We start from the raw sequence: 17,190 nt of genomic DNA, 5'->3' as shown, positions 1-17,190 counted from the left end.
AGAGATAAAGGGGCAAGGAAAGGAGGAGGCTCCAGAGATTCACAGAACACAAAGAGTCCCACTATAAATGGGATTCTTTTACAATGGACATGAAAACCAGTGCGTGGAGGCCCTTGGACAGAGCATCCTGCACTTCCCAGCGTTCTCCTCTCCAAATCCTTTACAAGCTTATACCCCAAAGGCAGGTTCTGCCACCTGAATGATGGGCGTTCACAGGGCTTACATCACAGTCCCTATCTCACCCCTCGTGGGGCAACTAGAGCCAACGCATTTCCCCTTTCTTTAACAGCTTTGGAAAAGTAAAATGAAATATTTCTTGTATGGAGAGGTGAGTTTGAAAAAAGGCAATTGATGGGGAAAAATTAAAGTGAACACCTTGTAAATGTTCTCCTACACTTTGGATTAATGCTAGGTCTATAAGCAAGACCCTGGAGTACAGGATGAGGAGCAGCAGAGCAGGCTGGAGAGTTTTGGGGCCGTTCGGGAGGTTTTGTGAGCGCGGGGCGGGCCGGGCAGGGAGGAGCCGGGAGCTCCATTGGCTGCGGCCGCAGGTGAGCGCGGGGATAAAGCCGCACCTGCGGCCGCCGGGAGGGGCTGGGACGGGACCGCGCTGTCCGGGCCCCCGCCCTCGGATTCTGCTCCAAACACTGAGCGAGCCCCCGTTCTTCCCTCGCCCACTGCCCCAGGTCAGTCTCTCCTGTCCCTAGCCTGTTTTTGTTGTTTTGGCTGGAGTTCAGTGGAGCGGCTGCGGGATGGGATTGGGACCTGCCCAGCAGAGCCAGGTGAGTGAGCGACCCTCCAGCCACGTGTCCGGAGGGCTTGGGGACACCTGGGGCAGGGGCGTGCCCGGGAGCCAGCTGGGCAGGGATGGGGACTGGGGGAGACAGGCGCAGGATGCTCTGACGAGCTGTCCTAATTAACCCTGCTCCTGTGGCAGGAGTGCAGGGCAAGGAGCTGCCCTTGGCCGTGGGGCAGCAGAGGCCAGGACGTGGTTTCTGAAAGGAAAAATGAAAACTTCTTAAGCAGTTCCTGGGATATTTTAAGTTGCAATATGGATACTGAAAGCAGCAGTTGATGGCACGTGTTTAAGAACACTCAGGTTCAATCACAACCTGTGCATTTGCTCTGGACTTGTGCTGGTGCAACAAATCCCAGACCTGAGCTGCTGTCCAGGCCACCATTTGTAAGGATTTCACTTCTTTTCAATCAGTTGATTCTTCTCTTGATTTTCTGTGTGAATCACTTAAAATTGTTCCCTCTCCAGTGGTATCCTGAGAAGTGAAATATTTGGAAAACAGTCACGCTTGGTAATTTGCCTTATGGAGACAATTTTAACCTGCTTTAGTTTGAGTTTGCCAAGGTCTCTGAGGTCCCAAAGTCATTGTGGTGTGGTGCTGTGTGATGCTGAAGCTTCCTTTGGGTGAGATCCCTCCTGGTCCTTGGGATCAGAGGGACCAGGGGGCTCAGGCTGCTCCTGCCCCTTTCTGTGGAGCTCTTGTTTGTGTTGGCTGTTGAGTTTCAGTAAAAGCGTCCAAAAGCCTTCTCTCACTTTCCCAAGAGAGAATCAGGAGCTTTGACTTCAGTGCTGCTGAGCAATCAGGTTCTTCTCCACGTGCAATGCACAGGGCTAAAGCCAATTTCAAATGTAACTGATTCTTATGGGGTAAAACTTCCTCAAAATCCAAGAGAAAATTCCCTTTTGAAAGAAATAGCAACCAATTGCAAGGAAAACATTTGGGGAAATGTGCAGGTAATGCCTGAGAAAGGCAGGAAAAAATGAGATCCCCTGAATGAGCAGGACCAGCCCAAAGGCTCTTGTTGGGCACCACACCTGGATGGGGCTGGGGAAGTGCTGCCTCTGGAATTCCGAGGTCAGAGCTGAGCCCCTACACAGGCACAGAAATTATTTTGTACTTTCTCCCCAGGACGGGGAGCTCCTGGCACTAGTCAGAGCAGGCAGGGCACGGCACTGAATTTGCAGAGTTTGCCGTCCCTGGGGAGGAAGGTGCCGTCCCTGGGGAGGAAGGTGCCGTCCCTGGGGAGGAAGGTGCCGTCCCTGGGGAGGAAGGTGCCGTCCCTGGGGAGGAAGGTGCCATCCCTGGGGAGGAAGGTGCCGTCCCTGCCCTTTCAGTGCAGCCAATGCTCAGAGCATCTCCCTTGGGTCCCCCACAGACAAAGAACAGAGCAATGTTTGCTCACTTTAAAGTTCAGGGAAGTCCAGCACCATTTTACCTGACCTTTAGTTGAAGGTTTGTCCCTTCAGAGGATGCAGCAGACCTTTGCTGCTGCTCAGGTGAAGCTGCAGCCTGACCCCCAACACTTCTCCCCAGCGAAAAGCAAAAATCAAGGGGCATCTCATTAAAATTTATAAAACCGAGCTCCCCACACTTTAAATTGGCCGTTCAGGATGAGGGGAGCCGTTGGAGGTGGAGCTCGTATTTCAGGTTTTTATTAGCATTGATTTAATGTGCGATTTCTCTGATGAGCGCCTGGATTTGATGATCTGGGGCTGCAGCTGCTCCCTGCGCTGGGCTCGGTGCGTTCCGGGCTCCGAGGGGTTAATGCCCCGCAGCTGAGCAGGAGGCATTTGCGGGGTGAGCCCGTCCGAACTTGCCTGATAAAAGGCGTTTCAAACAAGGCAGGATTGCACAGAGGAATTTCGGTTGATGGGTTCCTGCCTAGGCCACCCTTTCTCAGGGCTTACCCAAAGCTCCCGACAAGTCCTGACACAGCCGGGGAGAGGCTCCGAGCAGCGCAGCTTTGCTTTAACAGCGGGAGAGAAACACCCCAAACTATTTGTTCTGCTAAATCGTCCATCAGCACCTCCGCACTGGGCTTTGTGGGCTGGGGTTTTGGTTGGTTTGGTTTTTTTTTAAATTCAAGTGCAGGCAAACGTTTCAGTTTGCCTTCAAGGCAAGTTTTGCGCCCTAACCTCTCTTTTCCCAAGCTGTGAAGTGCAAACAAATTAAAATTTGAAATCTGAAGTTATCCAAGCGTGTGGGAGACTTGCCAAAAGTCAGAGCTGGACCCTTCTGAGAGCCCCGGGTTTCCCAGGCACTGAGGAGGAAGGAGCTGGGACCTTCATTTGGCAAAGCCACCCAAACTGGAAACACCATTTGCAATTCCTCACTGGGATGTGGAGAATTTCCATTTCATTCATGGGATTTGTGTGTTTTGATGTAGATTTGTTTTGGTGATTGTGGCTCTTTAGAGGAGAAGCAACATGCAATGCTAAGGATATGCATTCTATTCTGAATTATTAATTTCATAGATAAAACCAGCACATATCTATAAGGCAAAATATTTAAACCTATAGTCAGATTCCTTTGCAGGAATCTCAGAAATATCTTTACTGCACAAATGTGTAGTGGGTTTGACTTTGATGGAGGAATATTCCTAATGGTCTTAATTTTCATTATTTTTGTCTCTTTCACAGATGGGAAGCTCTCAGGAAGAGGCTGCACACCTTTTAGAGGGTTTTTAACTATTCAAAACTTGATGGTGCCCCAGGGCAATCCCATGAAATCCAGGATCCATCTCCCAGAAGAGACAGGGGCAGCCTGGCTGGGACAGGGGATGAGTTCCCTGCTCTGTCCGGGCTTCACGAGGCACCCGAGGGGAGCAAACCCCAATTCCCACATCCCGAGGGGCCGGCATTAATGGGATTATCTCTCCCCTATCTCGGCTAAAGGGAAGCAGTACCTTAACACACTCCCAGGATGGCCAGAGGTCTTTAAAAAGCTCCGGCACTTTGAGGAAAATCGCCTCCAGGCATCCCTTGGGGTTTGTAAATTCGGGGTTTAAGGCTGAAGGGACCCAGGCCATTATCTGGTCGCTCCTCCCTTGTAAAACCATAAAAGACAACAAAACCGCCTTGAGCGTTTAATTTGCAGAAGCTCCTGGTGGCTGGAGGGCCTTCAGGAGATGGAGAGCGCATCCTGGGGTCAGCTGCTCCCGCAGGGATCGGGACAAAGTGTCCCAAGTGGCTGCGTTGTTCCAGGCTAAATGCCAGAGGTGTGCACGGGGATGTGTGGGGGAGGAAAGCGAGGGTTTCAGCCCAGAGAACCCCTCCGAGCACCGAGTTCACACCTGCACACACGCCTGACCAGCCGGGCTTCCCCCAGGGCCCCGAGCTCCCCAACCCCGCCCGTGCTCCGAGGGCAGTGAGGAAGGACGTCCATGGGTTCTGTTGTCCTTCATTCCACCGGAGTCTGTCTCGTAGCTAACCAGATTTCAGTGGAGTGAAGCACAAGAGGCATGGAGCTGAGCCAGCACCGAGGAGCTGCTGCCCTGCAGTGGGACAGCCCTGGGAACGGGGGTGCGCCAGGCAGAGGGGAGAGGAGAGGAGCAGCACGAGGAGCTCTGCAGCACCCTGAGCCTCTCCTGAAAATCCCCAGTAGCACCCTCCGCCAGCATGTGCTTCCTTTCTGCATAATGTGTAAAGATTAAAAGTCTACAAAGACCACAAGCTGCTTTCTGGAAGGTTTAAATACCTTATTAGCAGGAAATTAAACCCTAAAGTGGATAAATGAGCTGTGTAACCTCATCCTTTCAGTCATCTTCCCTCCAGGAAGGGACAGCCAGGGAAGAAACCAGAAACTAACCTTGCTTCAGTGCACTGGCACCAGTGCATCCCCTCAAAAATCTCTCCCTACAGAATGCCCAGTGGTGCCTGCTTCCCTCCAACTCCACACCTCCTTCAGAACCTGTAAAAACTCCATTAATATTTTAGATCCATTTATTTTGTAATAAAATTCGTGTAAATAAGATGGAAGTTGAGGGAGAACTCAGATTTTTCAGGCTGAGCACAGGATAGATCTTTCAAGGTGTCAGTGTAAATTCCTTGAAGGTTAATGCAGTTAAACATATTTGATGCATAAATGTGTCACATCTAAAGCTAATCATTCACCAGTTGTAATTGCCTTTTCCAAGTCCTCACCTCCCTGAGACAAATGCAAAAAAAAATGAGATCTGGCAAATTTAAAACAAAAAAAAGCAAATAATGTCTCGCTCCCATCAGGATGTATTATTCACCTTGATAGATTTAGTAGCAGATTTCAGGAATTTATTGTCCTGTGTTATTTCTCAGCTGCGTGCCCCTTCTCTCTGACTGTTTGGAAAAGCATTCAGGAGCCACTTGCTGATGGGTTTTCCTACAAGCACAGGAGCCTTTGCTCCCTGCAAAGCCACAGCCACCAGCTCCCCCTGCCCTGGTGCTGAGCTCTCCCTCTCAGCAGTGGCAGTCTCTCTGTAATTCCCAGAGCCATTCCCGGTCAATGTCCCCCAAACCAGGTTTCCCTGCTCAGTGTTGAGCTCTCCCTCGAGTTCCACCCAAACCATTCCAGCTGCAGCCCCGAGCACAAGAGCTTTGCAAATGGGACTCTGGCCAGCCCTGCCCTGCTGCAGTTTTCTGTGCTTTCCTGTCCACCCAATCCTTCATCTCTTCAAGTTAATCACCACCAAAAGCAGTCCTGGGAGCTTTTCATAGAATGCTTTGGTTTGGAAGGGTTCTTCAAGGCTGTACTTTCCAACCCCTCCCACCATCCCAGGCTGCTCAGAGCCTGTCCAGCCCAGCCCTTAACACCTCCTTTTCCTGAAGGGCTTTCCCTCAGAGCCTCTGAGAGCTCAGCAAGCCACTCTTTGCAGCTCTGGTGGTGGGTGACAAGGACACTGGGAAGAATTTGGAGCTTTCTTCCTTTGTTATCCTTCCAGCAAAACCAGGAGTCCAAATGCACCAGGGTAAGTCTCACATGTCAAGCACAAGTGGATGAAAACCACGCAGCTTTGTGTATTTACCAGCTAAAATCAATAAAACAAGGGGTCCTGCCTTGCCCCAGGTGTGGAGGGCAGAATTCTACGCTTCTGCTGAAGATCCATTGGAGCACTCTTGCCTTCCCTCCCTCTGCAGGGCAGGAGAGGCCGGGGGCTGAGGACACAAATAAAGCTGGGCATGAAAGACGTGCTGGGGACATTTACAGCCCCACAAGGCACATATTCCTCATCCACTTGTTCTTTTTCCCTGTCTGAAGGACACTTTGGGTAACAGCTTTCCATCCACTGGAGCAAGGCTCATAACGAGCCAGCAGCCAGGCTGGCAGAGCTGTGCTGAGCGTGGACAAGGCTCTGTCAGCTCGGGCTGAGTTAGCAGAGCTCCCTTCAAGCTGACAGGTGCTGTGTAAATGCAAGCTCGTTATCAAAGCAACCACGGCTTGCTGCTCACACTGACGGAGCACCAGAGACAGGAAAAACCCTCCAGTTACTCTTTGGAGCAATGTCTGCAGTCTAGAGACTGAATATTCCCAGGCCTTGGAGAGCAGCTGGTGATACAGATCTGGCAGTTCAGACAAGGGAAGGCTCCTCTCAGGGGACAGCAGTGACATCAGCGCCCAGCAGCCAACAAGTGCCAGCAGCAGGGTCTGCTCCAGCACCAGGGAGCTCCTGGGGCACCAAACCCCCAGTGCCCTGTGCTGCTGCTCCTGGGGCACCTCACCCCCAGTGCCCTCCCCTGCTGCTCCTGGGGCACCTCACCCCCAGTGCCCTCCCCTGCTGCTCCTGGGGCACCTCACCCCCAGTGCCCTCCCCTGCTGCTCCTGGGGCACCTCACCCCCAGTGCCCTCCCCTGCTGCTCCTGGGGCACCTCACCCCCAGTGCCCTCCCCTGCTGCTCCTGGGGCACCAAACCCCCAGTGCCCTGTGCTGCTGCTCCTGGGGCACCAAACCCCCAGTGCCCTGTGCTGCTGCTCCTGGGGCACCTCACCCCCAGTGCCCTCCCCTGCTGCTCCTGGGGCACCTCACCCCCAGTGCCCTGTGCTGCTGCTCCTGGGGCACCAAACCCCCAGTGCCCTCCCCTGCTGCTCCTGGGGCACCAAACCCCCAGTGCCCTGTGCTGCTGCTCCTGGGGCACCTCACCCCCAGTGCCCTGTGCTGCTGCTCCTGGGGCACCAAACCCTGAACAGTTTCTGCCACTGCAGCTCGGTGAGGGAGAGCTGGAGGACCCCTGACAGGACTGGGTTTGGGGCAGGTTTCCTTGGGAGGGTGTGTGCAACTCCTTGGCTGTACTGAGGTGATGAAAGCCTTCAGGCACAGGTACCCCTGCTCTGTTGGAGGAAAATAATCACACAAAGAATAGCATAAATAGTAACCCAAATAATAACCCAAATAATAACACAAACAATAACCTCTAAGCAGGGCAGTTCCCACTCCAGGTTCACTGACTGGGCAGCACAACAGCAGTGAGTGCTCACCCACTGCAGCCTCCTGGGAAAATCGGAGCTGTCAGGAGCTGAAGGATGCCTGAAAGAGCACAGAACCAGGCTGGCTGATTCCAGCAGAATAGCTGTCCTTCCTGAGTATTCCCCAGAGGAAACAAGGTGAGGAATTACACTGCTAAGCCCAGGGAGACACACTGCTGGAAAAGCCACGAGTTTTCAGCTTTGTTAATGGTTACATTTCAGTGTTGTGCCTCAATGCCTCACTTAAAGCCAGTTTTGATTGAGGAGGCAGCCAGGCCTCCAACAGCATTGCACTACAAACCTTCCAGCCCCTGGAGCTGCTTCACATAAACGCTGCCTTGTCTGGTGTTAACTGAGCCCAGCGCAGAAGCCGAGGATGGGTTTGGATGAGAGGCCCTTTAGAAACCCTTTACAAATGTAGATTTGATTGACTGACTGATTGAACTTAATTGCAGACATTCTCTTAATTGTACACTTAATTACTGACACTGTGTCAAAAGATTTCTGATGCAGCACCTGGAGGACAACCTTGCAAGTGCCAGTCGGAGCCAGCTGCACCAGACGTGGGGAGGTGCCACAGCTTGGAAGGGGGGAAAAAATCATAATATTTTAATAATATACAATTAGGGCTCCGCCCTCCCTCCAACAGGCTGTGCACATGCACACAATCCCGGGCCGTGCCGGGGAGCAGAACAGGAACAAAGGCTGGTAATGACAGCCTGGTGACAGTGCCACCCTCTGCGAGCATCCCCGGCAGGGACAGAGGCAGGGCACGGTGCCAGCGGGGTGGCAGCGCTGCCGCAGCTGCAGGGCACCCCAAACGGGGGAGCTCTGGGTGGGCATGGGGAGCAGAACAAGGAACAGACACCCACGGGGTTCAGTCTGGGGTTCAAACCCTGCAGATCCTCAGTGGCACTTTGGGACACTGCTGGGCTCCCTGCGAGGGAGAGGGGACAGGGATCCCTGCCTGCCTTCAGAAGTGGCTGCAGGGGCTCTGAGTGTTCTCCTGCACTTTTCAACAGCAAAAGGAGAGTTTTGGTGAATGCCAAACCCCAAATCAGAGCACACCAAAACTGCACAGACAAGAGCAGAGAAGACTGGGAGTGTTTTACACCCACAGAACTGCAATTTGCTGGAAACACCTGGAGCCTCGTTAATTTACCTGTGACATGTTGCCATACTTAATTGCTTTTGACAATTAGTAACATTTCAACACCTCCTTTAATGGCCCAATTATGAGAACACTTGTCTTCCATGCAGCAGATAGAGGAAAATAGATGGGTGAATCTCCAGTGCAAAACTCCTCTGCAGGTATTTTAATGAAGAACCCAGAAAACAAACCCCAAGAGGCCTCTGGGCCGTGGTTTGGTGACACAGGAGCTGTGTGTGCCCAGCTCTGGCCCTGGGGGCTGGCACAGCCACCTCACCATCATCATCATCACTACACAGTTAATTAGAGAGCACACTCGGGGTTTGACTCCTTCTCTCTGCTAACAAGGAGCATCCTCTGGTACCAAACCCTGCCTCAGAGCAGGACAGGCACAGGGCAGCACAGAACCTCTCCTGGCCTCCCAGGGTCCTGCCTGCCTGTGGAAGCTCAGTCAGAACCAAGCCCTGCAGAGCTGCTGGCCCAGGCACTGCAGGCTGGCCCCTCTCAGTGAGAGACACGGGCAGCTCCTCACGGCTCTCCAGGCTGGCCACCAGCTCAGGTTTAACAGCTCCTCTGGCCGGGAGGGACTGGGGGAACCTTGCTGCTGCTGCTTGTAATCTGAACAGTCCCTGCTGGTGCCCAGAGTTCAACAATTCCTCCTCTGCCTTCTCTTTGTAACAGCAGCTCTTCAGTGACTGGGATCGGGGCACATCGTGTGCTGACCACTTTGTTCTCTCCCTGGAGCCTGAGGAGCAGGAGCAGCTCTGAAGAAAGCTCCCCAGCCTCAAAGCTGCTCCAAAGTGGCTCCTCCAGAGAGCAGGTGGAGTCTCACCGCTGGATGGAGTTTATGAATAAAACAATGTTTTATTAAACTGCTGTTACACTTTGATTGAACAGCGTTTGGACTACAGAGGAGCAGACATATTCCTGAAAGTAATTGGTTTTCCACATCTGCTTTCCTTTCTAATTGGACTAATTACTTCAGTGTAGGATCATGTTCACTACTCTCCAGAAAGCAAGAAACCTTGATTTACAGTGAGAAGAGCAGCAATTAGAGAGAATTAATTCATACGGCAACATCTAAATAAATCATATTATGAGAAGACAGCAATGTAATTATTGTGACTGGTGACTCCCTTGTGGAGAAACATCATCCTTAAGCTGAAGTCGAGCAGCTCAGTCCTCCGAGGAATCCACCACACTCCTCGGGTTTCACAGAGCGTGTAGTGCTGATTTTAAGACCTAATTGAGGTGCATTGTCACAAGCAATAGGTTCTAACACTCCTCAGGCAGCCGAGGAAAAGCAATCACATCCTTGACAAGTCCGTGTTTGTCCTCAGCATGCAGGGCGTGCTCAGCAGCCGTGGAGAGCCGGTGCCAGCCGAGCAGAGGTGCAGGGCTTTCCTGGGGGATCCTCCCTCCGGGGTGAGTCGGGCTTTTCCTCCCCAGGATGAGTCGGGCTCTTCCTCCCCAGGGTGAGTCGGGCTCTTCCTCCCCAGGGTGAGTCGGGCTTTTCCTCCCCAGGGTGAGTCGGGCTTTTCCTCCCCAGGGTGAGTCGGGCTCTTCCTCCCCAGGGTGAGTCGGGCTCTTCCTCCCCAGGGTGAGTCGGGCTCTTCCTCCCCAGGATGAGTCGGGCTCTTCCTCCCCAGGGTGAGTCGGGCTCTTCCTCCCCAAGATGAGTCGGGCTTTTCCTCCCCAGGGTGAGTCGGGCTCTTCCTCCCCAAGATGAGTCGGGCTTTTCCTCCTCTCCCGCCGGCCTAAGCCCATCCCGGGCTGGTGTAAGGGTTTAGTCAGGACAACGAGCCGAGCCTCGGGGGCTCAGGGGAGGATCCTGCTGCACCCAGGGATGAATTTTCTCCCTGGTCATCCCTGAGCAGCCTGGTGCTGCCCTCGGGATGGGGATGAGACTTCTGCTGCCCCTTTGGGAGTGCTGAGAGCGCCTTAGAGAGCTCCCTCCACCTGCGTGTCCTTAACCAACCCTCCGGCTCCCACGCTGTCCCAAGCTCAGGGAATCAGCAGAAGGAGATGGGGGATTTGCTGGCACCTCAGCAATCCCCCAGCACTCAGCCACCCTTCCCATCCAAGCTCTCCCACTCCAGGACCCAGCAGGAACCAGGGAGGTGAACTGGCCCCTGGACAGGGGCAGGCAGATCCATCCCGGCTGTGCCCCAGCAGATAAACACAGCCAGGGCTTCAGGGAAAGGGGTTTGACACCTTTAACACCCAGCCTGGGGGGAGCAAAGCCTGGGCCTTGGGGGCTTTAGGCAGATTTGGGAGCCTCAGCTCTCTCTCTTATTATTTACTGCAATTCAAATCACTCCTTTTCCTCCTGAGAGGTTTTCATAGCTGCCTGTAAATCTCAAAACACTTCCAAAGGAAAAAAAAAAAAGAAAGAAATCAAATAAAAATGAAGAATTCCCTCTGCACTGAGAGTTTATCCAGAGTCAGACATTTGCATCCATAAGGTGAGAATCCCTGGGGATGGATTCCCTTCATCCCATACCAGAGGCCATTCCTGTGCAGAAAACACAGCAAGGGGGTGAAGTGCTGCACAAGGGGGGTGAACCATTGCCTCCAGTCCAGCTGCTCTCTGTTCACTCTCTGACAGCCACAGCTGGCAGAAACTTGGATTTCAGTGCCACGAGGAACTTCTCAGCTCAGGGTCGAGCCCACCTGTGTGCAGACACCTCCAGCAGAGCAATAAAAACTCTCCAATCTCACTGCCTTGCTCCATTTTTATATGAATACTTGTTACCTTAATCAGGCAGGCCTGGAATCAGAGCAATGGGGAAATTATCTAATTACTCTGGAAGCATGGAAGAGATTTTTAATTGATTTTAGCCCTGGATATCCCTAACAAAAATACAGATGCAGCATGAGCAGAGGTCCAAAAAGAAAATTAAGGCCACAAGAAGCACAAGCTCATTACAAAAGGAAGAAGTACAGTAATAAATATAGCCAAGTATCACAACAGTAAGAACTATTTTGAAGGTAAGTGGAACAGCTAATAATTCACAGCCATTATTCTTTTATCATTGTTCAGCTGAAGGTTGAGAAGATTTTAAAACTGCAATTATGAACAATAGATTTGCATTGAAATCAGCTCCTCTGCTGCCTTTATCCCTCCTCTCCCCTCCTCCTCCTCCTAAATAAAGAGGTGGAAGCAACAAAGACAGCAACATCTTAAATACGAGAGAGAAAAGGGGGTTTAAAGGAATATCCACACAATCAGGTGCTCCAGAAAAGGAAGAAAAGTGGAGCCTGGCTCCTTGGGCATCTCTTGAGCCCAGAGCAGTTCAGCTGGGTTCCTTTGCCAGCTGCTCAGATAGAAAGGAAAGGCCCCTCTTGGGGACAGATCTGCACATCCTTTCGAGCCAGCCTGGGGTCTCAGCGCCCCCCGGGCCCTCCTCAGCTCCGCGGGGAGGGGAAAGGCTCAGCTTGGAGGGGGAGAAGCCCCGGGGGCTGCAGGGCTCAGCACGGGGAGAGGCTTTCCCTGGAAAACCCTCTGGACAGAGGCAGCAGCGTCCCGGCCCCTCCCGCCCGCAGCTCTCCTGAGCATTCACCCCCCTCGGCAAGCTGAGACACTCCAAATCACTCTTCTGGTGGAGCAGCGCCTGCTTCGGGTTCGGTTTTCAGTGCTGTGCTCCTTTCCCGGGTCTCCTAATGACCGCGGATTAATGAACAATTACAAGGCTCGTTCTCATGCCGTGTAATTCCAAGAAAGGAAGAGCATCTTTCTGGAACATTGTGCTTGAAAAACAAAGGAGAGCTTTGACTGTCAAGTCACTGATGTTCCCTCTTCACTTAAAAGCTTTCCAATTTACTTACAAATTATAGTGTTTTTAATGCAAATTAAGCACTAGAGAACATTCTTTCTTTCCCTCAGATTAGCAAGAACCAAATTGACCAAGAAAGCCAAACATGGAATCTGGCCTCGATGAATATTTAAAATAATGAGGCTGTTTAATTATTCTGATTGGTGAAGGATGATGCTGTTAAACCTCTGAGCTGATGACAGGGCTGGAGCACGTGGCTTTGCTCTGTGCTGTTCTGGGATCCCCTGTGTTCTGGAATTTTCTGGGGTGAGCGCAGCTGCTCAGAGCCCTGGGCACTCTGCTGCTCCAGGAGAGGGGGCAGCGAGCACACCCTGCCCCACTCCGAGGGAAAACCCACAAAGCAGAGCTCACTCAGCTCTGCTGCAGCATCCCTCAGCCTCAGGGACCTGCAGGTTTGTGTCCTCCCTCCCGAAGTCATCCTCAGAGGAAGTGAGGACAGGGGCTCCTCACCAAGAGCTGCAGGGACAGCACCAGGAGCCTGGGCTCAAACTGAAATAGGCAACATCAGGCTGGATATCAGCAGGAAATCCTTCCCTGGCAGGGTGGCAGGCCCTGGCACAGGTGCCCAGAGCAGCTGGGGTGCCCTGGGTCCCTGGCAGTGCCCAAGGCCAGGCTGGACATTGAGGAGCCCCTGGGACAGTGAAGGTGTCCTGGGGTGAAAGGATCTGTGCCATCCAACCCAGGCCACCCTGGGATTCTGGGCCAGAGCTGGTGGCTCTGAAATGCTCAGGGAGCTTTGCACAGGCCCTGCTGGAGCTCCTTACCCCCTCCCTTCCCACCTGAGCCTTGTGACCCAGTCCAGCCCCAGTTCAGCCCCCCTGGCTCCTCCAGCTCCTCTCCTCCCCTCCAGCCCTGCTGCAGAAGAGTTTGACCCCGAGCCAGGGGGCCAGAACAGCAGAGCCCAGGCTCAGGAGGAAGAGACTGGAAATTGCTGGCAAATCGTGGAGAAATCTGCTCCAAGTGGGGCTTTCCCCCTTGATTTCTCAATATTTACCATTAATCTCTATTTCAAACTGCTCTAAAGAGCCCCAGTGCCTTCGGGTGGGGTCCCAGCTCTGTGCAGAGCTCCCAGATCTCCCCAGAAGGGACAGCCCTGCTGCTCTCAGTGGTCACAGCCCCAGAGCAGTGGGCTGCAGCCCACACAGCCCTGCCCCAGCCTGGAACCTCCTCCTGCTGCTCCCACAGAGCTTTCCCACTGCTCCAGGGGCTGCCAAACTCCCCCTCAGGAAAAGAGAAAATAATTCAAGCTTCTACCTACATGAGCTACTGAAGGAAAAGACACAAAACCCACAAAAGCCAACTAAGCAAACAAAAAGGAGATAAAAGCAGTTTGCTTTAAGGCAGCAGCTTTTCTGAAAGCCTGCAGTAAATCTTTAAGATTATCAATAATGAACACATTCAATGTCTTTTTTCGTCTTCTTTTAAATCACTTCTTGCAGTGGAAAGAAATCAGTCCGGGGGGTAGTTCCTATGTGAGCTGCATTTATTATCAAGGGATTGAGAGTGCTGGAGATGGAGAGAGGGAAAATGAGCCTCGGCAGGGCTTTGGGAGAAAGCACAGCGCCACTTTCCAGTCCTCCCTCCACCTCAGTCTCGGCTCCCCTAATGAGCCCCGGATCCATCTCGGCTCTAATGACGCTCCCAGCGCGGATGTTTCTCCCAAATTTAGTCAAGTGACAACGCAGAGTCTTTATTATGCAAAGGAGGCCTTCGTGTAACTCCCCAGAACTTCGGTGTCTTGTCAAGCCGAACAGGAATTCCGGGGGAAACAAATTGCACTAATCCCAGGAGGGGCTGGGGAGGGGCTGCACGGAGCGCGGGGATGCTCGGCTGGGCTCAGCCCGGGCTCCTGGGGCTGCCAGGGACCCCCGGGAACCCCTCAGTGCCACCCCCCCTGTGCCAGGGACCACCGGGTCACTGCCCCAGAGCAGCCCTGGCCAGAATTCCCTGCTCCAAAGCAGCCCCAAATCAACCTTGGCCAGGTTCTTCTGCCCCAAAGCAGCCCCAAACCAGCCCTGGCCAGGTTCTCCTGTCCCAAATCAGCCCCAAAGCAGCCCTGGCCAGCTCCCCCTGTCCCAAACCAGCCCTGGCCAGAAATCCCTGCCCCAAACCAGCCCCAAAGCAGCTCTGGCCAGGTTCTCCTGCCCCAAACCAGCCCCAAACCAGCCCTGGCCAGCTCCCCCTGTCCCAAACCAGCCCTGGCCAGGTTCTCCTGCCCCAAACCAGCCCCAAAGCAGACCTGGCCAGGTTCTCCTGCCCCAAACCAGCCCCAAACCAGCCCTGGCCAGGTTCTTCTGCCCCAAAGCAGCCCCAAAGCAGCCCTGCCAGCAATCCCTGCCCCAAACACCAGTCCAGAGAGCTGGCTTGGCCCTCAGACTGATGGGATGGGCTTTGCAGTCACAGAATTTAAAAAACCCATTTATTTAGACATTTTCATGGGCTTGTCTTTGGGGTTTGGTAGTGGTTGCTTCTTTGGTTGTTTTTTGTTGGTTTTTTATTTTTCCTTTGAGGCTTTTTTTGGATGAAATGGGGAGGAAACAAAGCAACACTCCCCTCCTAGCCCAAACCATTCTGTTAGAAAATGCTTCTGGCCAAAGGCATTACATGAAAAAGAACGTGTCATTTTCTCCTGATAATTTTTAATTGATCACATCCACCACGGAGGTGGAGCTTGGCTAGAAAGGGTCTGCACCAAACAGCTCCTATTTGTCTGTGATTTCCCTGGGGCATCTTTTAAACCATTAAAATTTACAAACAACTTCATTTCTTATTAACACAGTTCCTTAATTGCTTCCATGGGAAAAGAGTCAAGTTATTTGCATCTTCTTTTCTTGGGGCTCCAGGGCTTTAGAGCAAACATTTAAGGAAAAGCTTTGAAATGGAGCAGTAGCTGTGCTCCAGAGCCAGGCCAGGCTCCTCTCCAGGCTGCCCCAGCCACCTGCTCACCCCACGAGGGCATTCCAAAGCTCCTGCACAAATCCAGGGACGGCTTGGGGCACAGTTTGGGATATCCTGCTATTGGCAGCTCACACCAAGCCACCCCTCTTGTCCCCACATCTGCCAAAAGCTTCCAGGGAGGGCAGCACCATCACCTGCAGGGCTGAACAGCAGGGACAGCACCTCCTGTCCTGGGAGAGCAGGGACAGCACCTCCTGCCCTGGGGGAACGTCCAAACCTCGGTGCTGACACAGATCCTGCATCTCCCCAGCACAGAGAGCTCCCAGCCAAGGAGGTTCTCATCTTTAGTGCCCTGCTCCAAGGGGATCCTGCTCCCTGGGTGTGTCTGAGCCCTGCTCCAAGGGGATCCTGCTCCCTGGGTGTGTCTGAGTCCTGCTCCATGGGGATCCTGCTCCCTGGATGTGTCTGAGCCCTTCTCCTGCAGGATCCTGCTCCCTGGATGTGTCTGAGCCCTTCTCCTGCAGGATCCTGCTCCCTGGGTGTGTCTGAGCCCTGCTCCAAGGGGATCCTGCTCCCTGGATGTGTCTGAGCCCTGCTCCTGCAGGATCCTGGCTGTGGGAGCCCCTTCCCAGGAGCACCCACATCTGCCATGGAAATCCCGAGCTCCTCCCACGGGTCTGGGCTCTGTCTGAGCTCCGGGTGCACCCCCAGGAAACACTTCCAGCACATGGCACCGGGTTTGCCACAAGCTGACACAAATTCCACAAATTCCCTTTCCATCTAAAGACTGAAATGTAAATCCCAGAGCTATATTGAAGCTGGATCTCACCCAAAGCCAGGAGTCTGTTGCTTGGCTTTAAATATCACTGGGAATAGAAAGGGATCCTTTTAGTTAATACTAATTATTATTCAGTCTATCATTAACAGCAACTGCACTTTGATAGACGGGTTGAGAAGCAGCTTTGGTTTGCACTGATGAGTCTGTGACGAGTTGCCAAACTTCTCTTATTGCTGATAATTAGCTCCTGTTCCTTCATCAGCTGCTCCTGCTCCAGCACCGAGGCTGCTCGTGCCAGGGGCTGCTTCTGAGACAGGAGGGATCTCAGCAGGCTCCCCAAAACTCTGAGTGGGCAGGGACAGCTGCCTGCACCAGGGCACAGGGAGAAGGAAAAAGAATCTTTGCTTCCATGATCAGAACTACTTTTTATAAAATGAGCTTTGCAAAGCTGGAGCTGCTCCTCCTCTCCCCAGCATTTCTAGCAGCACAAACACAATGCCCTGATGGCGATGGCAACTTTTAGGTTTCCTGCTGGTAGCCTCGGAATGGCTTCAGGTGTGTTTTAGAACTTCTGACACATCCATCAGGGTATGACAAAGAGAGCTGGGCCACAGAGAACCCATTAGAGGAGCTTTGCTCAAAATTCCTGGCAGTTGAGTCATACTTTTGTAAAATAAAGCCTCTGTTGATGTCTCCTCGGGGCATAAGAAGTGTTTATAAAATACCCATCACACACAGGGATTATGAGCAATTTGGAGATTTATTTTCATACGTGAAACTGATAAAAATCTCCGCAAATTTCAAACATTAATTTCGCCAAGCGTCACTTTGGCAGCTCCTTTGTTCCGGGGGACAATGGTAACCAATGTTCCAGTGACCTCCAGTGGGGAGCGGCGAGAATACAGCGACCCTGGGCTGGGCAGGATCCCCCGGCAGGGGCTGCCCCGTCCTGCCCCGGGTGGGCAAACAGAACCAGGGCTGCGAGAAAACCTCCCTGGTTTTTTATTTAAACAGCTCAAAGTCACCCCCATCCCTCTGGCGCAGAAACTCGGGTGAAAATCTTCCCTGTGTGTTTGGACAAAGCTGCCCGAGCCCAACCAACCCCAAAATCCCGCAGGTTCATCACCCTTCCATCAGTCAGCACCAGCCAGGGGCTCAGTCCCATTCCTGGGGATCTCCTGATGACTTCTGAGCCACCAAGAACCAAAGACTTTTAGTCCAAGATTGATCTCCTCCTTCCTGTTCTTGGTGGGAAGAAGAGTTTGGTAATTTTGAAACTACAAGTCCTCATCACCAT

General features: G+C 52.8%; 1 long non-coding RNA gene across 1 annotated transcript; it reads left to right on the top strand.

The window, feature by feature from the left end:
* The first annotated feature begins 587 nt into the window (after positions 1–587).
* Positions 588–4,529, top strand: LOC132338361 (uncharacterized). Its single transcript, XR_009489436.1, has 2 exons — positions 588–782; positions 3,437–4,529. It is a non-coding gene; the product is annotated as an uncharacterized LOC132338361 (long non-coding RNA).
* The last annotated feature ends 12,661 nt before the right edge of the window (positions 4,530–17,190 follow it).

The sequence above is a fragment of the Haemorhous mexicanus genome, chromosome 25 (assembly GCF_027477595.1).
Source record: "Haemorhous mexicanus isolate bHaeMex1 chromosome 25, bHaeMex1.pri, whole genome shotgun sequence".
Taxonomy (NCBI): domain Eukaryota; kingdom Metazoa; phylum Chordata; class Aves; order Passeriformes; family Fringillidae; genus Haemorhous; species Haemorhous mexicanus.
Note: the sequence above shows the minus strand (reverse complement) of the source record. Positions and strands in the feature narration are given on the sequence as shown.